General features: G+C 39.5%; 1 long non-coding RNA gene across 1 annotated transcript; it reads right to left on the reverse strand.

Moving 5' to 3' along the window:
- Positions 1-3,028: 3,028 nt before the first annotated feature.
- Positions 3,029-22,893, reverse strand: LOC142492150 (uncharacterized). Its single transcript, XR_012800779.1, has 4 exons — positions 22,823-22,893; positions 17,296-17,323; positions 9,000-9,274; positions 3,029-3,120 (listed from the first exon to the last, which is right to left on the reverse strand). It is a non-coding gene; the product is annotated as an uncharacterized LOC142492150 (long non-coding RNA).
- Positions 22,894-23,401: the final 508 nt, after the last annotated feature.

The following is a 23,401-nucleotide window of genomic DNA, read 5'->3' on the forward strand; positions in this document are numbered from 1 at the left end:
GTGAGAAAGCGAAATTATTTTGGATAACTTTCAAAGAGAAAGTTGTGAGACAGGGAAGCCTATTAGTAGTACGTTACAATAATCCAGATGGGAGAGGAAAGGGGCATTCATTAGAGTTTTAGCAATCGATTGACCTGGATCTGAGGAACCCTGTTTCAAGAAACTTTGTCATTGCTTACATGGCAATTTATCATGTCTTCGCTCCCATTTGGGGCGGTGACAGGCCAAACACAATAAATAAAAGGTAGATTATTTCAATATACAAACTTGACACTCTGGCTCCCTCAGGTTTGAACACTAATTGGAAGTTCCATCATTTTTTGTGAACTCTCTGATTTCCTTTATCCTTTTAATAAGCTATTTTTTCAATTATATAAATGTATTGCCCATTAATTAATATTTTTGATCTTTGACATCATTACTATTATTATTCACCTCTCTAAATGTATAGAATTCAAAGATTCCATATTAAGGTGGTGCACATATCTACCACTTAGACAAGGTTCTACAGAATAATTACTGATATATATGGTATCATCACAAATTTCATAGATATAATTAATTTGGTTTGTGATTGACTTTTTTTCCGTATCCCAGGGTCTCCGCAGCCCTGCCCAGCACCATTAGTGTGCCTTTCAGACACCTATGTGACCCCTCAATTGCCTTACATATTACCAGACTGGTTACAAGAGACAGAATCAGTTGCTGTTGAATAAGGCGGCTTTTCTTTTTCTTTTACATGAACTTATATATATTTTCTGTACCATTGTATACACATTGGATTGCAATGCCGTGGATCTTATTGGCACCAACAGAGGACATGTTCCATTTGACACCATGTTAAGAGTATACTGTATGCTTTGTACCAGACTTTTCCCATGATTGTATTATTGCATTATTGTTTTATGCTGACAAGCTATGCAAAATGTAGGTTAAAATCAGTAGCTAGGAATTAATACAGTATATGAATCCTATTTGATTATACTGTAGATGCGTCAGAACAAAAGAGAAATACATCGCCCAAGACTGTTCTTCATGGTTAACCTGTCCTTGCCTAAATTTCCCTGAAGTTTATTGTAACTGAATAATGAATCAATCATTTGGAACTGCAAGAAACTTGTGTCAGATCATTGGGACAAACAATCTGTATTTTCACACACTTGGAACATTTATTTTCCACCCACCTCCCCCGCATCCCCCCCTCCCCAGTATTAATCCTCCAGTGCCATGACCACGGGTGTCAGTGGAGCCGGAGACATTATGGTTAGATACATCTGTATATCCTTAAGCAATTGTTTGTTTACTTGTAGCTCAATGCCTACTGTACATGTGCAAACCAATTAGTAAATGTGTGATTGAGCTCTCATGTGGTCTGGGAGAAACCAAACCATTATACAGTATAAAATATCAGGCCCCTATTTAAGGCAGGCAATCCAAAAGATGCGCTTTAGGAATGGGACCATGGCTACAGACGTTTAGTAAGATCTTACATTAAAATGAGCTAATTTAAATATGACCAGATTGGAAAAGTTTTAGGGTGCTGCACTTCATCAACTTATCTATTTTTAAATTTGGCGGTAGCTGGAAGGCGCCTTATGGCATGGTCCGGACTGCACCACCATTTGGTAAATCTCCCCCTTTATATCTCCAAATAGAAAACCTTGACCTCTTATACTAAATTTGAATTTTCTTGCCCGTGTCTTTTACTACTGATAATAAATGATGATAATTTTAAATATAATTAATTCTGTTTCTGACACAGTTCTAACTTTAGTACTGATTTTGTAGTATGACAAATTGCCACCGGTGTAAAAAGTTCGATATGAAATCATGTGGTCGTTGTGGAAAATAAATAAATGAAAAAACAAATTAAATAAACAATAAATATACTTATTGAGCATTCAACATAATGTAATATACCTATCACATAGTAGAGTTCAATTGCAGCTTCTAATTGTTCCAGTGATATTAACATATGGCAAATAATTTTGTAGATGCCTCAGCTTTTTAAATAAATCAAAAAGCAATGACAATGTTTAAGCAAAGTAATACCTGTATTGTAAGCAAATCTGTCTACAGGTAAACAAAGAATCAGTACCGTAAGTACTGTATATTAGATCAGAAAGTGTATCAATAAAAAGGTTGACAAGTGTGAGCATTTATTTAGCACCCATTAATATGACTTTTGAGTTGGTCATGACAACCTCAGTTCTAGTACAAAAAAAAACATCCTATATGACTGTAATATCTTTATGTATTCTAAAATTGTGTAAAGAAAGCTATAGCCATCTGACGATGATGTAATGCCTATCTAAAGATCCAACTGAATTTTTAAATGCTATAGAAAGTAATTAAATAGAATGTTGTTATCTGTGTTGATATATAAGTATGCCCAATAATGAAAGTAGAGTTGAACAGACAACAGACAACTTAATACTATATTACAGTGTTTTTTTGGTTAAGTAACCCTATAATTATATTGTGAAATTATGAGGAACCCCAACCCACTCTAATAGCTGTCTGAGATCAGATGCATTGTAAATTCTTCTGTACTTGGTACAATTTTCAAATAAACTGAAAATCGCAGAGAACAATTTAATGTCCAGGGAACCAAAGTGTTTCTACAGATGTAGTAATACTTACACTTCCCATGACTGTGAGAAGATAGTTGTAAATCCCTGGCAATGATTTATGTTTTGCATGTTGTATGCCGGTACTGCGAGTTACCACATGTGTGCTGCAACCGGGAAAAAAATACGTTTTAGCGTTGCCAGACTAATTTCCCATAAGGATTAATACAGCAAGGGTTCCTGCTTCTGAATGGAACTCCCGCTGCATTAATTCTACCAGGACAGCACCAGTCTGGAAGAGCTGCGCAGTGAGAGCAGACATAATCGATCCTTCTCCTTGCATAGCTCTAACAGGCGATCATGCTATTTAAATTTTATTTTAATTAACACAGTACTGGACCAGTTAAAGATATGAAAGAAGATAAGAAGAAAATAAAAGAAGATTTACTTACCGGGAACTTCTCTTCATGCAACTGAGGATCGTGGACTTCTCCGCATCATGCTGTTCTTCAAGATGAAGATAATTTCTTCATGGGTCAAGTTGTTGGTGCTGCAGTTGGATAAGGGGAATGAGCCTTCGTCCCAGCAAGGGTAAGAAACATATTTATTTGATATGATTTAATTGTGATTTATTTTATGGTGCCCATTAATTGACAATGTGGTTATCTGTGATCCCGTTGAGGTTCTAGTTAACCACTTCCGGTTGACAACTGCTGCACTGCAGCCAGATCAAAGTTCATGAGGACAGGCTTTCTGAGCCCTGCAAAACCTGTCCAATAGCAGATGCACAAGTCTCACAGTCTCATATGAAGTGTCTGTGGAGTTAAAATTGGAGTTAAATTGGAGCTGAGGTACAGTATACAGTACAAGAGGACTCTGCACTTTGTTAACAACCCTGCAACTATGAGAACTTGACTTTCTAAAGGTTCTGACAATTGTTATATGTCTAAAGACTAACTTTCTAAGCTGCAGTTTAACCTTCAATGCTACACTGCCTTTCTAGGCCTGATTTATACACCTTCCCTTTCCACTCCTACTCCTCATATCCTTCAATGCCTGGGAACATTTTTCTTTCTGCATCTCATTATGCCCTCCCTATTGCTTTTCCTCTGCTCTTTCCTCACCCCCTTGTGAACTTTTCTATTCTCTCCAATTTTCCCACTCTCCTCCATCTACTGTATCCATATTTCTTAATCTCTCCTTCCCTTCACCCATGCTTGTGCCCAAACACCGCACCACTAATTACACACCTCTTTCTCAACAACTTCTACACCCCTCAATAAAATGCACCCCCCACAAATCCTCTTTTCACCTCCTCTCTCTATGCCTTCTTCTTGCTGGGGATTTCTCTCCAAATCCTGGACCCAGCCATATACAGATTTGCCCTTGTCAATGAATCTTGCTCTCACCCACGCCTCCCTGCCTCCTCCTCCCTCTCTGGAAATTATTTAAACTATCTAATTTTATACCGACAACCCTTAAAACTCACTTCTAAAAGGAAACACCCTTATAACCTGGATTCTTGGCTACTGTCCCACAATCACTCCTACCAGACACTGTGGCCAAGCACTGCCATCTACCTTACTTTTTCCCTCACCTGTTGTGTCTGTAAGTCTCCCAACATACCACTTAGATTGTAAGCATTTCGGGCAGGGATTTCATTTCTTATTGTCTGTCTTTACTGCACTTATTATATTTTTGTATAATTCCCTGTACTGAATTGTCTATGTACAGCACTGAGGACACTGTTGGAGCTATATAAAAAAAGATATAAATACATATATACATGTCAGGTAGAGATACCCCCTTATCTGTACTGTCTTGAATGACAGAATATGTCATATACAGGCATACCCCACATTAACGTACGCAATGGGACCGGAACATGTATGTAAAGCGAAAATGTATTTAAAGTGAAGCACTCCCTTTTTCACACTTATCGATGCATGTACTGTACTGCAATCGTCATATACGTGCATAACAGATATAAATAACACATTTGTAATAGGCTCTATTGTCTCCCCGCCTGCGCACTGCTTCGGTACAGGTAGGGAGCCAGTATTGCTGTTCAGGACATACTGACAGGCGCATGCGTGAGCTGCCATTTACCTATTGGGCGTGAGTGTACTTAAAGTGAGTGTCCTTAAACCGGGGTATGCCTGTAAGCATAACTGCAGGCAGGTTTGGTCTCGCATATAGTAAGTTCCATTGTTCCATGCCATGAACAAACGGACTGAGGCAAATTTGCTTAACGCATAGTGGTTTGAGACTACAGTAGTGTGAACCTGCTACAGTACTTCTGATGAAAAGTACAAGGTCATTAAACAAAGAAAGGCAGTGTTTAAAGTGAGGCATTTCTACATTGTATCTTGTATTGAAACATGTGTGAAGTTGTTTCTGGCATGCAAGGACAGGATACAGGTGTATGGTGTGCAATGCGCAATCTGCCACATGCAGTAAATTAACAAAAACTATCAGGTTTAAGTACAGTAATATATATGTAGCAAGACTTAGGCCTGGGACATAGCAGGTTCAGCCGCGCTGAGCCGCGCTCCTGCTCTGCCTCGCCTGCTCAAAATTGAGTTTTTTCCTGTCCTTGCAGGCGAGGCAGTGAGCGCGCTTTGGGGGCGGGGCGGAGGCGGGGCAGAGGCGGAGCGGAGGCGTGCCAGGAAGCGGAGCGGGAGGCGGGGCTAGTCCCTCGCTCCCATTGGATGTGAGCGGCAAATTTGAAACTTGCCTGTCTCTGCAAAGTTTCAGAGCCTCTGCACGCATCAGCACGCATGCGGAGGTGGAAACTATAGCCGCGCTGATGACAGATGCAGGGGGTTAGTGCATCTGCTCAGCGCGGCTCAGCCCGGCTCAGCGAGGCTGAAGCTACTATGTCCCAGGCCTTACTATTCCCAATGTCGTAAAACCTCAACTATAAATCTCTGGCATTTATTTGCAATCTGCGATTCCCCCGCGGCCACCTTACGGCTTCAGGATATCAAAGGTGAAGATATTCAGTGCACCATATACTGAACTGCACCAACATAATAATAATTATTACAGCTGACCGTAGCCGAGCTGCAGGTGAGCCTTGGCTCATCTGTGAAGGAGTAGCCTGGAATTGGCACCACCACTCAGGGCATAAACAGGTTTCTTTTGCAGCAACAAGCTGCTCGGTGCGAGTCTGGTCTGTTTAGGTCAGCCGTTAGCGGTCCTCACAAGCGGCCACTGGGGTTCTCGCGCGGTTGACTCCCGTCGGCGTCTGACGTCACTTCTGGATATAAAAAAGTTCCTCCTCCTCATCCACTCAACGCGTTTCGCAAGATCAACAATCACTTGCTACGCTGCAGTCTGTCAAGACCAGAACCTGCTGCCTGCGAGTACATCTGTCAGTGACACACTTCCTCACCCCTTGCGCATCTGTACCCTTGGAAGAAATTGGCCTTTCTCCTGCATGAGGTTGAGTGGTCTCCTGACTTTTTCATTCAGTTATTTATATAAATTGATTTAAAACCAGAGACAGAACATGAAACACAGACAGAGCTCAGTGCACATCCAGTGAAACTTATACACGGTACAGTGCCTAAATATATATATATATGTATAGATATTTATAAAATGGTCTTTTAGTTTAATATTTTGGCCAAAGTGTTGTAAGCCCTTGAGCCACTACACGGCAGACCACATCTCAAGGGTACCTAACACTAATATAAATTCTTAATAACCTGTGCATTACCAGGAAGAATGATTTATAATAAATCTGTCAAAATTAGTTGCATAGTTCTGTCTGATTGAAGCTTTTATTAACCTGTACATTACCAGGAAAAGCACTCTGTATTAGATTTGTCACAATCATACTGCAAGCAAGCAAGTTCCCCTGAGAGTGGGAGATGCTATGGAGTGAGCTTTTAACCATTTAAATGTGGGAGGGGGAGCTTAAACTAGGTAGGAGGAGCCACCCTCCAATCAGCTAAGACCAGCTGAACAAGAATTGTAAAACATACAGGACACCTACAAGCTCATATTGAAACCCCAGAATAACCACAACATACATATAAGCATATAAGTGTCACAGAGGAGTGCTTCTGAGCATGGCAATATATATTTAAAACCAGAGACAGAACATGAAACACAGACAGAGCTCAGTGCACATCCAGTGAAACTTATACACGGTACAGTGCCTAAATATATATCAGTGTTAGGTACCCTTGAGATGTGGTAACAGGTAAAAGATAAGGCAGTGCCAAAAGGAATAGAAGGAGGCTCACGGCATGCAGCATCAAAAAGGGTTTATTCCATGTTAAGTGGATCAAAGGTCCCCCCTTAGGCCACAACACGGGTCCACCAACGCGTTTCGGGAAGTATGCCCTTTCTCAAGGTGTACACAATACTATTTGAAGCTTAAATTTATATCCTAGCGCCGATCGCGCTATCGCGTGACGTCACGGACAGTGCAACCAATAGGATTGCATCTCCCCTTAGGCGCGTCCCGATTGGCTGCTGGGATCGCGTGATATCAACAAACTTTACTAAACATCACATATGTCTCCCTACAATGTAAGGGCTATGGGATAAAGGGTGGTGCTTTCCGATTGGTCCACTAGACCATACAACAAGTACAACTTTATTAAATTTGACAATTAAACATAAAAACGTCCATGAGTTCAAAACAAAGCTTCAAAACCCAGGTGCAAAAGAAAAAGAAAAAAAAAGGAAAATATAACACAAATAAACGTTTTTCAAAGACAAAAAATACTACTAATGTTTAAAAGATCTTTTTTCTTAATGAGCCTCACATGCTCCATAATACGTATTTTGAGGCTCTGTGTGGTCCAGGCCACATACTTTCAATTGATATGAAAATTTCATTAATGTGTTGTGTTGTGCAAATGTGCTATTTTCCAAAAGTTATACTCTTTAGGGTATAGTTAATTCTTTATCATAAGAGTTAATATATATATATTTCTCTATTACCATTTGAATTAATAGCACTTTTTTTAAATTCTAATTTTTAAATTTTATGTTTAGCTTTAAACATTATTTTTCTTTGTTTGTTTATGATTCAATCACTTTTTATTTTTACTTTCATTATTTTTATTATTTCATTTTTAAACATTAGTAGTATTTTTTGTCTTTGAAAAACGTTTATTTATGTTATATTTTCCTTTTTTTTCTTTTTCTTTTGCACCTGGGTTTCAAGGTTTGTTTTGAAGTCATGGACGTTTTTATGTTTAATTGTCAAATTTAATAAAGTTGTACTTGTTGTATGGTCTAGTGGACCAATCGGAAAGCACCACCCTTTATCCCATAGCCCTTACATTGTAGGGAGAGATATGTGATGTTTAATAAAGTTTGTTGATATGACGCGATCCCAGCAGCCAATTAGGATGCGCCTAAGGGGAGATGCCATCCGATTGGTTGCACTCACCGTGACATCACGCGATAGCGCGATCGGCGCTAGGATATAAATTTAAGCTTCAAATAGTATTGTGTACACCTTGAGAAAGGGCATACTGCCCGAAACGCGTTCGTGGACCCCTGTTGTGACCTAGGGGGGGACCTTTGATCCACTTAACATGGAATAAATACCTTTTTGATGCTGCATGCCGTGAGCCTCCTTCTATTCCTTTTGGCAGTGCATTGCCTTACCTTTTACCTGTTCCTGCTACTACCTGGGAGATTGCATGCCTAGAACATACCTGTGGTTGGACACTCCAGGAGAATATAAGTGAGTGATACTTATGGGTCGCCGTACCCTTCATTTCTCCTTTATATGGGACTCTGGTCTGTACTATTCATATATGGTGCCGCTGGCATTAGGTACTAGTCCCCTAACGCTATTAGGGCTATGCTATGATACATGCTTATATGGAAGGAGTTTATACCAACTGCAGTTCTTTATTACAAAACAGGACTTGTTTTTTCTGATGCGCTGGTTTTCTATATACCCTTGAGATGTGGTCTGCCGTGTAGTGGCTCAAGGGCTTACAACACTTTGGCCAAAATGTTAAACTGAAAGACCATTTTATTTAATAGATATCTATACATATATATATTTAGGCACTGTAACGTGTATAAGTTTCACTGGATGTAGCACTGAGCTCTGTCTGTGTTTCATGTTCTGTCTCTGGTTTTAAATATATATTGCCATGCTCAGTAGCACTCCTCTGTGACACTTATATGCTTATATATATGTTGTGGTTATTCTGGGGGTTCAATATGAGCTTGTAGGTGTCCTGTATGATTGATATAAATTACACTTATTTTCAGTGTTATAGATACCATTGAGGTTTATTATTACCTCGTATGTGATTTACTGGTTCTCTCACCACTAGGTGATGCTATAGTACCCCATCAGGGAGAGCCGTCCAGTCTGTTTTGTTTTCACCTGTGAATGAGGCATGGACAACATATTATAGCAATAAAGTGAGGTATAAATACCTTTCAGGAATGTGGTAATCGTAGCCAGTTGCTAGTCCCGAAGAGATTGACGCTGTTCATGATCCGTTACAATCTTGCCTTGAGTGGAAATAGTCTGCCATGCCTCAGCAGGGTACATTTCCTGAGCAAAATGTGATGATACTCTTCTCTAACCATGAGCTGAGACAGGATATGAGAACTGACCACAGACCTTGGGACTGAGTCCTGATTGGGATAATATCTGGATCACAGGCCGAGGCCAAGATGGGGTGCGGCAGTTTAGTCGAGTCACAATTCTAAGTTCGGGACAGGAGAGAGGCAAACAAAATCCAAGGGTAAGCCAAGGTACAGGACAGGCAAAGCATAGCCAGGATACTGGGCGATTATTCATTTGGATGTTTTTATTGTTTATCATACATGTTTTCTTAGACCGTCTGCATTATTGTTTGGTTTCTTTGTTCTTTTGAGATTGGTAAATACCACTTAGACCAGTGAGCAAGCTAAATTGGAAATTGATGAATTCTAGCACTGATGCACATTCCCACCACATCCTTCTGCAGAAACTACCATTGTTAATACTTGCTGGTTTTCCTTTTCGGAAATGTGAGTTGAGTTTTTCATACTCTCCACACACTGACCCCTGTGGGAATGGATCATGCAAGGTGGCAACTCCCCTCATCTTGGAAGACATCCTGCACTGGGAAGAGCTTTGGAAACGGTTCTTCATAGGGTTTTGAACGGCATCAAGTGCTATTTTTCACAATATTTTAGACACTATTCATTTTGTATCACGATTATTTGTAATTTCACTATTCACTCATTTACGTGTCTTTTTAATTAGGATTGGATTTGTACTCACATGTAGTGACTCATTAGGAGGTTTATGCTTACTGTATGTCACGAAAAATATACATATTCACAGTGTAGATTGCTAAAGACGTAAAATAAGATTAGTACTTTAATACTAGTGCCCTTTAAAACTGTTGTTTTTTTGTTATCTTTAGAAAAAGAATGACTATTGTTATTAAGTACTGAGTAGACCGACTCAATAAGGGGATCTTATTAAATGGGAGTTATTTGCAAAGCCTAAAGTTGTAGTAATAATGTTTTTATATAGATCCCATGGTATACTGCATTTTTGGGGGGACGTTGTCAAAGGGATACATTTTGTCTAGGAAAAAGAAGTCATGAACACTTATAATTTTGTTTCCTTTCCATGTCTTAACCAAACTGTGTTCTGACTTGGGAGAAAATACAGGGTTACCAAATAGAGGTTTCTACTTGCACCCACCGTTTGTGTTTAATATTTCATTTCCAGTGAAAGATTGCAGTCATGTAGTGCATGATAGTATTTGTGTAATTAAGCGAGACAAAACCTCTTACTATCATTAAGCTGATAGAACGCATCAGTCCTTGTTCTGGCTAGTTTTTTTTTTTTCTCCAGACAAAATAGTTTAATAGCCTCTGTATTTAAATACAGTATGGTATGGTACTAATTTACCATATAAATTAGTATGGTACTAATTTACCATATAAATTAGTAAGGATTATTATTGGTAAAATTTAAAAAAAAGTTAGATATTGTTTGGGAGTACTGTATATTCATTTTATGCAATCAAAGTCAACCACCTGAAGTCATACTGCTGAGAAAATAAATGCTGCTTAGGAAACAGCCCACAAAAGAATCTGCTATAAACTCAATTAGGAAATATCACCAATTTGATAATTTTTATAACAATTTTGTTATGTTATATATTATATTATTTTTATTAATGTAACATTGCTGAGGTTTACTGATTTTATGTGAACATTTTCATGATAGCTAGTCACAATAAGGGTGCCTCTTGGAGTGGGTAAAAATATCTAATGAATATTAATAAATATTAATAGTAGCTCAATACTAACCAAAAGGCAATTTGCTATGTTAAACTCATTGTGTGCCAAGGGTCTAGCTAGATATTAATTGCCAACACCGCTTTACTGTTTATCTTTGTGTATTTCCTCTATGCCCTCCTCTGCTTTAAGGGCTTGGTATGCATTGCATTTCACTATGGGACCAACCTTGGGCCCCTTTTGTGTGGGCGTTATGTGAAAAGCAATACAAGGGATACATCAATCACCATAGTCAGTATCTTTGATTTTCTCCCTATCACATGACATTAATTATGCTAATATGTTTTGTATGCTTAAGTCTTTTGCATGGTGATACATTAGGAATAATATTGTTCCTGTATTGTCATAATCAGTTTTATGACCCATTGTTTCTTATAGCTAAAGAACCACAAGGGAATGTATACAGCAGCATTTTAAGGCTTTATCTGACACTAGCTGAGAGATCCGGCGCTGCCCGGGACCAAAACCTCCCGCTCCTTCCTCTCGCCACCCCCCCCCCACTCCCCCTGTTCCCCTCGTCTCTCTCCGCCTCCCCCCACCCATGCGCAGTTCCGGTCCTCCCCCCCCTGCGCTGCTCCGGTCTTCCCCCCCCCCCGCGCAGCACACAGTGCCACACACACCGTGAGATACACACACACAAACTCAGTGAGACACACAGACACAGTGTCAGACACATACACACACACACACACACACACACACACACACACACACACACACACACACACACACACACACACACACAGTGTCACACACACCGTGAGACACACACACACAAACCCAGTGAGACACACACACACACAGTGTCAGACACATGCACACACACACACACACACACACACACACACAGTGTCACACACCGTGAGACACACACACAAACCCAGTGAGACACACACACACAGTGTCAGACACATGCACACACACACACACACACACACACACACACAGTGTCACACACACCGTGAGACACACACACACAAACCCAGTGAGACACACACACACACAGTGTCAGACACATGCACACACACACACACACACACACACAGTGTCACACACCGTGAGACACACACACAAACCCAGTGAGACACACACACACAGTGTCAGACACATGCACACACACACACACACACACACACACACACACACACACACACACACACACACACACACACACACACACACACACACACACACACACACACACACACACACACACACACACACATACAGTGTCACACACACAGTGTCACACACACACAGTGTCACACACACACAGTGTCACACACACACAGTGTCACACACACACAGTGTCACACACACACACACACACATACATGTCCTCGGGCACCCACAACAACTGCAGTGAGGACCCACCCATTCCCCCCACCGGCGGACACCAGCCACCTCCGTCCAGTCTCCGCTCTCCCACCGGTCCAGAAGGCGCCTCTCTCCTGTCCGGGCGCCCTGACCGGTCGGTCCCGGGTGGGGGGCGGAGCATGCAGCAGAGGCCACCGAGCGCACGGCGCGAGCCGGCGTCGGGAGGAGGCTGAAGTGCCCGATGAGCGGGAGCAGCCGCAGGCTGGAGCCGCAGTGTGCGCAGGCCACTGGAGCACACGTGCAACGCGCATGTGACAGGGGGGTACCGGGGAAAGGGGGGGGCAGGGTCCGGGGTGGACTGACACAGGGGGCAGTGGGGGGGGGGGGTGACACCTGGGAGGCGTGGGGGTGTGCTACCCAGGGGGGGCAGGTGGAGGTGATACCCGGGGGCAGGGGGCCTCAGCGGGAGACAGGGACACAGAGTGGTGTGACCGGGGGGAGGGGGGTTGGTGGTGGGGGAGAGGTGAGGCCGGCGGTGGTTGGTAGTGGTGTGGATGGTCCTGCTAAATGAGATTACTAATCCAAGTGAGGGCAAAAGGTGCAATGTGAGGGGTGGTGTGAGGGGGGCGGGGGGTGCGTCTGTGGCCAATGACACAGGGGGAACACAGGGCCAATCACACAGGGGGAAGACATACACACACAAAAATTATTTGAGACTTATAGATATAAGATGTAAAGAAGCCTGACATTTTTTTCCCCATTTTTTTACTAAACCTTGTTTCAAAAGTACAAATTCTGGAAAATTGCCCTACACAGGTAAGGTTTACAATCCAGTGTTCTGTCAAATTTTATAAACTCTTAGGCCTCGGTCCCGCTGCGCTCGTTGGCGCGGGCGGCCACACGCGAGTTCCCCACCAGCAGGGGAATCCTCCCGAGCTGGTCCCGGTCCCCCCTGGCAGCACAGCGCACTACACGCTGTGGCGCGTCAGTCGCTATGGGACACAAGAAAATGGTGATCCCTAGCGTTGACGCGTCACATGGTGTGGCTGTGAGCCAATGGGGAGGGGAGGCTTCGGGAGGAGGAGAGGCTTCGGGGAGCGGGGAGGAGTGTGGAGTGAAAGCAGGTGAGTGCCTGTCTGTGTGTGTGTCTGAGTGCGTGCGTGCCTGTCTGTGTGTGTGTATGTGTCTGAGTGCGTGAGTGCCTGCCTCTGTCTGTGTGTGTGTGTGTGTGTGTATGAGTGTGTGAGTGCCTGCCTGTGTGTGTGTATGAGTGTGTGTATGAGTGTGTGTGTGTGTGTGTTTTACTTACCATCAGCAGCTCCAGCCCGAGTCCGTGGAGGGAGGGGGGGGGAGAGTAGCGGGTCCCTCCGCTCAAGCCACGCCCCCCCTCCCTGTCAAACCTCCCACTCCCGCCCACCTCCAGCCCCGGCTCCCGCTCCCTACAGACCGCATATCGCGGTCTGTGTATGTCAGCGCCCCGCCTGTCTGCAGTGTGGGCGCGCTGACTCTGGGAGCGGGGCCTTAGCCTTACGTGGCCTTTCTTGCTTTTAGGTTTGAATATTAGGCAGTGTTTAACTCTCCATTATTGGAGTAGAGCTCTTTGTTACTAACGCTTCTATTCAACATACTGTTCATCTGCTACTGCATGTCGGAAAGCCTCTGAGCGCTATTCATTTGAATTGACCTCAGAGTCTTCCCTGACACGGGAAAGCTGTGTTACGGGATATAAATAAAAAAATATATATTTTCAAAGAAGGAAAAAGGCTTTATATTGTAAAGACTTTCCCCCGCAAGAAGCACATTAACGGTGCACACCTAGGCTGTTAAAACTTAACATTTAATATGCTTAGGTTAAAATAATGGTACACATATATATATTAAACCTTATATCCAAAATTAAACAGTGTGTATCGTGTTATTTAAAAAAAACTTATTCCATGAGGAGTGCAAATATAAGATTCTGTTTAATAATCTAAACCCATCATTATGTAATCATAGGATATTTATAGTATAATAATCCTCCAATGATGGATAAGTGTATACTCCTGGGTGCAGTTATAGTAGCAATGCTGACATCAATGTTCCAACAAATATATACATATATCCCTACCACAGGTAAAGAAATCACTTTTTATTGGGATATTGACACACCAGTGGTCCTGACTAGATATGACTTGTTGCTATATAAAAGGTAAGGGTCAGAGATACAGCTTACCTAATCACTCACCATAGACAGTGCTAGTTGTGCATATACACCTTGGTGAACTGCTGATGTAAACAAATATATTCCTCCCTCACTATATATAAACGTCATAAACTTTATGACACAGTTCCAACATCACTGTATAATTTTACCCTTAACTAATTGTAATACAAAGATTACACAATAATATTAGTAGGAGTGAACTGTGCCCTAAGGTAAAGTGCAATGCGCTGCACAATGAATGGTGAGAGGTAAGTGGATTAATTCCGTTTCAGTGACCCCTTCAATACACAATTTTACCAACATTGAAAAGTAATTTGTTACTCTGATGATTGTGATACAATATCCCTTAATGCAGACATAAATGCCAGTGATACAGATTAATATTAAGCTAGCACACGGCGGTGCCTTCTATCAGCATGATACAACCTTGCAAGCTGAAAACTGCCACAGTGTCGATACACGGAGTCTGGCACTCCTCCTACGATGATGTCACCACGTCCCACGTTCAATGACGTCCCCACGTGTGCTGCCTAACGCGTTTCCCTCCCACCTGGGAGCTTCGTCAGAGGCTGGTAACTGCAGGGATATCGGGAGCCTCTTTTAAATAGCGTGCTCGGTTGGTATGACAACCATAGACCAATAGCGCTATAGTGTAACTCAAGAAGGGAGATCTCGCACTATAACTAGAAAGAGAGGGTACTCGACACATCCTGCATTACTACTAATACACATTATAAAATTAAAACAAAGCATACCACCATATTAATGACTAAAATGAAATTCTAAATCGTTAATGTTTTATTACCAATGCTGTGGCCACGAGATTTGATAGCAGGGGGGGGGCTATGAGTCATAAGAATAATGCAGTAATTCAGCAACTATGTCAGCTATTCACTGAGAGAAATTGGGGTGATAGATTCCTTGTCTGATTATACATACCAGGGCAGTCTTGTTTGGGGACACTGATTGCGTAAGATGACATAGTAAAGGCATACATGGAGGTGTGTAGTTATTGACATAGAGATAATGTTTACAGAGACTAAATGAAGGGTGTATAGGTAAAACCCTCATTTAAACCAGAAGCGCTGAGTGTTTTTAATCTGTATATCCATTCTGATTCTCTCTTAAGTAACTTATTATCTGTGTCACCCCCTCTCATGTTACCTTTGATATTATCGATTCCTATGAATTTAATATACTAAGTGTCCCCTTGATGCATGTTGTTAACATGATGGGCAACCAGTGTGTCCAATTCATTTTTAATTGAATTGACATGTTCCAGTACCCGTCTGTGGAATTCCCTTATTGTTTTGCCCACATATAGCAATCCACAATCACACACAATAAGGTACACAACATTGCAAGTTTTGCAATGTATATACTGTCGTATCACATATTCTTTAGTGTTGTTGGTGTCGCAGAATACTTTTGTGAGTTTTATGAATTCGCATGCTTTACATGATATGCACTGGTATGTACCCTTTAGAGATGTTGTTTGCCATGTTTTTTTAGGTTGGCGTTGAAAGTGACTATGAACGAATGCATCCCGTAAGTTACGTGATCGTCGGCTTGTGATACTTGGGGTATCTTTTAACACTTTCGTGAGGTCCTCATCAGATTTTAAAATATGCCAATGTTTGGCAAAAACGGCTAACACGATACACTGTTTAATTTTGGATATAAGGTTTAATATATATGTGTACCATTATTTTAACCTAAGCATATTAAATGTTAAGTTTTAACAGCCTAGGTGTGCCCCGTTAATGTGCTTCTTGCTGGGGAAAGTCTTTACAATATAAAGCCTTTTTCCTTCTTTGAAAATACATTTCATATTAGCACACAGGTAGCACCCGGTATCTAACTTGATATCTTAGGCTACAATCATATTATACAAAATTCAAATTACACACATCAGTGAGCGATATACTCTATATGGTTTTTGTAAAACAATATATAGCTCTATTCCAACCATAGAAAATAAATACTTAAACTCCATAATAAATAAAGCATTATAAGAACAGGGGAAAACTTGGGAAGCATTTTAAAAATAAACAATGTGCTGGCCTCTTTGACAACTTTAGTTGACCTTTTGTTAAGTCTTCATTTTAGTAATATTGTAGTTTACTGGGGAACCCATTTTTGTAGCCATGCTTGCTTCAAAATAAGAAGAATCATACAGAAATATACAGTAAAATATGTACTTTCTTTTTTTAGTTGGGAACAGCATACAAAATCTTGGACTGGTGTAGACATAGCGTTTGCAGCATGTTTAGGGTTTATACTACAGTAGATGTACTTAAATTAAATATACAGTATTCTGAAATTCTGCTATTGTCATTATGCAAAACACAAAACCCCAGCAAGCTCTTTTTGGGAACCCCTGAGCCCCCACAATATATATATATATATATATATATATATATATATATTGTGTATAATATAATGACCCTTTTTCAAGAGAATATATAAGTATTTTACTTTGCATTTTTGTCATGTTGGATGTAGCATTGGGCTTCTCTGTCGTATGTTATATACATATGCCACACTCAATAGCACTCCTTTTTGACACATATACATATATATATATATATATATATATATATATATATATATATATATATTGTGGGGGCTCAGGGGTTCCCAAAAAGAGCTTGCTGGGGTTTTGTGTTTTGTTAACCTATTCTCAGCTGTTTCAGCTGTTGGAGGTTAGTGGCTCCTCCTTCCCAGGTTTTGTCTGCCCCTCCTCACTTCCCAAGTTAGTAGGTCCTTTCATTCTACTGGATGTAGCATTGGGCTTCTCTGTCGTCTATTGTCATTATGCATACAGTATGCCCATATGCATAAACAAATAAAAAATCAACATACAGTAGGTTATTAATCCATATAATATTACATACTTACAACTGCAGTATTCCAGATTCAGTATGACCTATAAGTGGCAATGAGAGGATACTTAGTTCAGTTAGCAATAAAGAAGAAAGGCATGATTAAATACATTAATATTGGGTAGAAAGTAAAACGTAGTTATTACAGCTTTCTTTACGTTGCAACATAAATTGATGCATAAGAATGAAAGACAGAATAGCAATTAAACTCTTGAAGACATACTATGATTTACTAGTAATGACGTATCATAACATGTAAAATGCAAAACATTACATCCAATATTGCCATTTTGTCCAAGAGGCTCCTGAAATTTTTACAATGAATTCACATAGTTAGTGGCGGATATTTCCAATGAAGTACTGTAGTAAGAACTTTAATTAGCAGCAGCTGCAGTACTTTGTTTTAGGGGAAAAAATAATATTGTTTACGTTGTTAGCTGTGGGTGGCATAAGCATAGCAAGGCAGCCTTACTTTCTTTAGAAAAGCCAATAAAGATATTGTAGATAACTAAGAGAAACAAAGAGAAAATTCAAAAGAGGAAAAAAGGGAGAATGGCTACATGGCAACTTTACAGAGATACAACATAGGGAAGAACTGGATGCTGCATGGATTTACTGGAAGGGAGATCGTGTCAAACAAACCCCACAGATTTCTTTGACTGGGTGACTGGTAATAGATCAGGTGTGGAGCAGTAGATGTACAGTAGCTTATCTAGATTTTAGTAAGACCTTTGACACTCTACCACATAGAAGAGTGATAAACAAGTGGCAACAAATGCTGTTAGATTCTAAGGTGGTAAAATGCATAAGACAGAGGCCCGGATATGTCAAATATGGTATTAACGCCAAAAAAGTGCCTTATTTTAATTGTGCAATACGTCAATGTTGCACCGCCTAAAATAAAGCACTTTTTATTGAACCCTTTAAAAGTGTTGAATCTGATGAAAATAAAAGAGGCCTAATACCACGTTTAGGTTAGAAAGCTCATACATCAAGTTATGATATTTTTTGGAACGGGATTAATGCAAGAAATCTCGCAAATAATTTATCACCTAGTCCAGACTGGTGTTAGCCCTGTCTTTCTTATGTCAATATACCGGCCATTATACACATAGGCCATATAAGCTAAACAACCTAAAATAGATGATAAAATAGATATTCAAATACATTACAGTACATATTAACCCCTTAGTAGCCCACGGGTCAACTAGACTTTTCCATAACTAGCTGAAAAAGAGCTACAAAGGGGTTAATATAAACATAAAACTTTACAACCTGCCCCCCCCCCCCCCATGCTCATTCTCCCAGGAGTCCTAAGCACCCACCTGGGGCAACTACCCCTTACACCCACATTCCAACAAACCTACCTCGCTCCCTCCCCCCCACTTGACTAATGCCCAAGATCCCTATTAGCCTATTAGCTAAATGTGGCTAAGTGTGGTTTTGTGAATTAAGAAAAAATATATACACTTTAAAAACAAACAACAATTAAAAAATACATTTAAATATAAAGTCATTGATTGTCAGTGTGGATACCTAGTCCCTCTCAATGGGGGGCCCACATACAGTAGTCACATTTGCAATTAATGGTAAGTAATAATAATAATAATAATAATGATAAAAAAAGAAAAATATTAAAAGACATTAATTACCTAGTTTCTTTACCTTAGTGGCTAACAGCTAAGGTAATGAAGGTGTTAATCCCTCCCGGCACATACACACACACACACACACACACACACACACACGCCCCCCAGAGTCCTAACCAGCCACACCGGGCTAATAGAGTGGGGATAGAGGTTAGTTGACTTGGGATGTGGTTAGGTTAGGGGGTGGGAGGGATTAACCCCTTAATTAGCCATTAAGGTAAGGGAGGGGGGTTATTAATGTATTTTAATATTGTTAATTAACTTTATGTTAAATTATATTATACCATATATTAGCAATGTGGAGATTACCTCTCCCCCCCCCCCCCCTATTGAGATGGCCTAAATATCCAAAGTGACAATCAACGTTTTAAGTTTAAAATGTACTTTTAAATGTTCTTGTTGTTTATTTTATATAGGTGTATTTTATTTTGGCTAACATCCAAAAACACTATTAGCCACATTTGTCTAAAAAGTAGTAAGTTAGGCATTAGTCTAGAGGGGGTAGTTATAGGCCAGACTGCCCCCCCCCCCCCCCCCACGTGTCACCTCATTCAGGACACTTGACCTAGCTCCTCCCCTATGTCCTAGCACAAACCCCTGATGTATTTCTTACAGACTAAGCTTTGGTGACAGAGGCATGGAGATCTAATGTGACGTCCAAAGGTCACAAAAAGCTAATGCTGGGATTTTAACCCAATTCACCTGTTGCAAAAGCAGATATGTTACTTTTGGCCATTTTTTCTTTCAATATTTTTATAGTAGTTATATATGTATCATTTGAATGTGTCTGAGAGTGTAATCATTTAAAATGACTATTAAAGTATAACTCTGCTATATGGATGTTTTGTTTTATTAAGCAACATTGTATTTGAAACCACAGAGCATAAATAATATGTCCAACAGAAATGTTACTTTTCTAAAGTGTATTTTTTATATATATAAAAATAAATAAAATATGGATAGTAGGAAAGTAAAATCTTTTGTTGTTTTTAACTAAAAAGGAGAAATTAATGTTATACTGTATGTTGATTACTTTTTTTCAATGACTCCAAAATGAAGCATGATTTCAAAGAGTTCTAAATTTGTTGTTTTGCTTTACAGATTTTTTACATTTTGCCAAAAAATAATGTAACAGTAAATTTACATTTTCAATTATACTACTGTATAAACATAGGCACTAATTGTAATGATCTCAAGCTGCATCATGTAGTACACGTATTCCCACATCATGTCATTTTCCCCGTGGTTTGACTTACAAATTGGAAAGCTTTCAATCTTTCACATTGTCTAAAAGCTTACAGTAACTGTTCAACAGTAAAGGAAACGGAAGATACATTACTGTCTGTGGCCGAACATTAAAAACAGCAGTGCTACATTCTTTGACAATCTCAAGTTAAGAACAAGTAATCAAATTGCAAGAGTTACATTCAATGGAGGTACATAATAGGCACTTTTATGGATCAATCTATAGCAGGCCTGCACAACTCCAGTCCTCGAGGGCCGCAAACAGGGCAGGTTTTCAGGATATCCCTACTTCAGCACAGCTGGCTCAATTAGTGGCTAAGTATGACTGAGCCACTAATTGAGCCAGCTGTGCTGAAGTAGGGATATCCTGAAAACCTGGCCTGTTTGCGGCCCTCGAGGACTGGAGTTGTGCAAGCCTGATCTATAGTAACAGTAAAAGGAGGTAAAATATACTTCAAGTTCTATTGCTTAAAAAAAGAAGACTTTTTATTTAACAAATCATTGACACTCTTTCATTCTGTTGCACTCCAAAGATACAGTATCTGGTTATATTCTGTACATTTTGGGGAGTATAGTATAGTATAGTATAGTATAGTATAGTATAGTATAGTATAGTATAGTATAGTGGTTGAGTTCTGAATTTGTTTGAGTACTTAATTGTTGAAGTGTTTTCCAAAACTTTTCACGAATTTCACCTTTAAAATACAGATGTTGCAAGGCTTAGTGCACTTGCACATAATACAGAATATTGCATTAAAATGCATAATATTTAATATTTAAATAGAATTATATGAACTCAGAATATTACAGAATATACCACTATAACATGCCAGTGGGTGCATAACAATGAAAAGGAAAATGCAAATTGGGTTACTTAATCTTCATATTATTGTTTATAAAACATTTCTCTTATGTATTATATATATATATATATAGATATGGTGGGTGAAAAAGACAACAAAATACCTCCACCGTTAGCATATAGCCAATAAAGAATATCACTTGTGAGCACATTCCCATTTAAATGGGCTCCATGTGAATGGATATTCCAAGCAAAAGGTGACACATTGTGCGCTCATTTGCATGACATTTGCCAGAATCCCTTGCTGCAGTGGGAGCACTGTATGCTAGGTGATAATGGTTGAAAGGCAAGGTTGCAGACCTGTCTAAGACGTGTGAATGTGCTCACAAGTGATATTCTTTTTTGGCTATATATATATATATATCATAATTCTGGGGTTTGATGGATGCGTACAGGTGGTTTCTTGTAATGTTTTTCTCTTTACTTCTCGAAACTTTGTCCTTACACTTGAAAGAAAATAAGATGTATGCCAAGGACCAAGAGTTTCAAGCTGACACCAGCTTCTGACTCCTCCCATCAATAAAGAGCAGGTCCAGTGAAAGACAAGAAGGAAATGATTTCTTGTGTGATTGATAACCTTGCACTCTGCAGTTTTGTAAGTATTTTGTCAAAGATCTAAGCCATCAATTTGCTCACTCTAGTTAAGTCAACATTTCTGTAGTTCAGCAGAATCTGCCCAGAATTGAGTCAGTAATGAAACCAGCAAACACATCGCAATATTAAATGTCAGGAGCAGAACTATATGTTTTGTCTTGTACAATGTGATAGGCTGCACTGTATTCGATGGTTTGAACATGAAGTATTTTATATGTATTCAATAAATAAAAAAATTACATAAAAAACACATCAAAGCACAACAGATGGGTTTCCGATGTAATTACATAAGGATTTCAATAAACTACGCAAACATTCGCCAAGCATTGACTCAATAGGTATTGCAAATTAATTTGAATGTCTCAAATTTGTCTAGTGCAGAGTAAATGAGTACTTCACAAGTAGGTGTTAACTTTTTTTTTTTTTAAATAACAATTTATATTATATTGATCGTCATATTCCTCATGTCAGCAATACCGATCAGCAAAGATTCCATGAAAAAAATGATAACAATCTAAGGAACAAACACACATGGCAAAACCAAATCCTCAACGGAATGTTTAAAAGCACCCAAGAACGCAAAACATTTGAACTCAAAATAATAATGCTCTTTGACACTAGAACAATAGGACTTAATACTGATATGGGGTTTCTAACACACTATCATATTTTTTTGCAATGTTTCTTCTTGCCTTTATGTTAATTTTATAAGCAAAGCACGGCCATCACATGGTACTGGACCACATGGTCTATCTCACAATCCGATTGGTTCCCGTACCATGTGATGGCAGTCAATTTTTTTTAAAGGATTTTACATCATCCCTTAAAGATGATGTCACATCCTTAGAAAAAATGGAACATGTCACATGGTACTTCAACCAATTGGATTGTGGACAATCCAATTCGTTGTAGTACCATGTGATGGCAGCCATTGTGTTTTAAGGATGTGACTTACCTCCCTTGAAGATGACGTCACATCTTTAAAAAAAATAGAAGCCTGTCACATGGTACAGCATCCAATCGAATTGGAGCTGTACCATCTGACACTAAAATGTGATGTCACAGGTCTTATATAAGGCCTGTCCCATCTCATTTTAGCTTAAGAAGACCACGAGACAACACCTCTCTATGGATTTAATGGATTACAAGTACAGAAGATTGAAAATTGAAGAAAGATGAAAAGAAGAATTTACCAGAAGATGAGGATCATTGCATCACGGATCGAGAGCTTCCTGATACATCAGAAATCGGAGGGTGAAGACATCTAAAGGTAAGAAAAACATTGAATGTATGTAATTTTTGTTTTTCAGGTTTATTTATTGTATTTTTTAATTTTTTTGCGTGCCCATTGACTGCCAATGTATTTATCTATGCCTTCTTAGGGCTATAGATAAATACAATGAAAAGCAATGCATTTTTTGGCAAACACTTGTTTTTATTTCATTGATATGTATTTTTGTTGATTGCTATTTGTATTCTTGTTTATTTTGTGTGATAGTTGTTTTTATTCTGTCTTATTTTTATTGATTGCTTTGTTTTATTATTTTTTTAGTGTTTGCTTAGTTTAATATTTTTTTGGGTGTTTATTTAGTTTAAATCTAGTTTATTTTTATTCATTGCTTTGTGTAATTCTTTTTTTTTTGTTGATTGATTTGTTTAATTCTTGGTTTATTTTTGGTGATTGATTTTTTTATTGTGGTTTATTTTTGGTGATTGATTTTTTTTAGGTTGCCTATTGACTGCCATAGTGGCTTATCATGCCCATATTGTAT

This window comes from Ascaphus truei, chromosome 4, assembly GCF_040206685.1.
Source record: "Ascaphus truei isolate aAscTru1 chromosome 4, aAscTru1.hap1, whole genome shotgun sequence".
Classification (NCBI taxonomy): domain Eukaryota; kingdom Metazoa; phylum Chordata; class Amphibia; order Anura; family Ascaphidae; genus Ascaphus; species Ascaphus truei.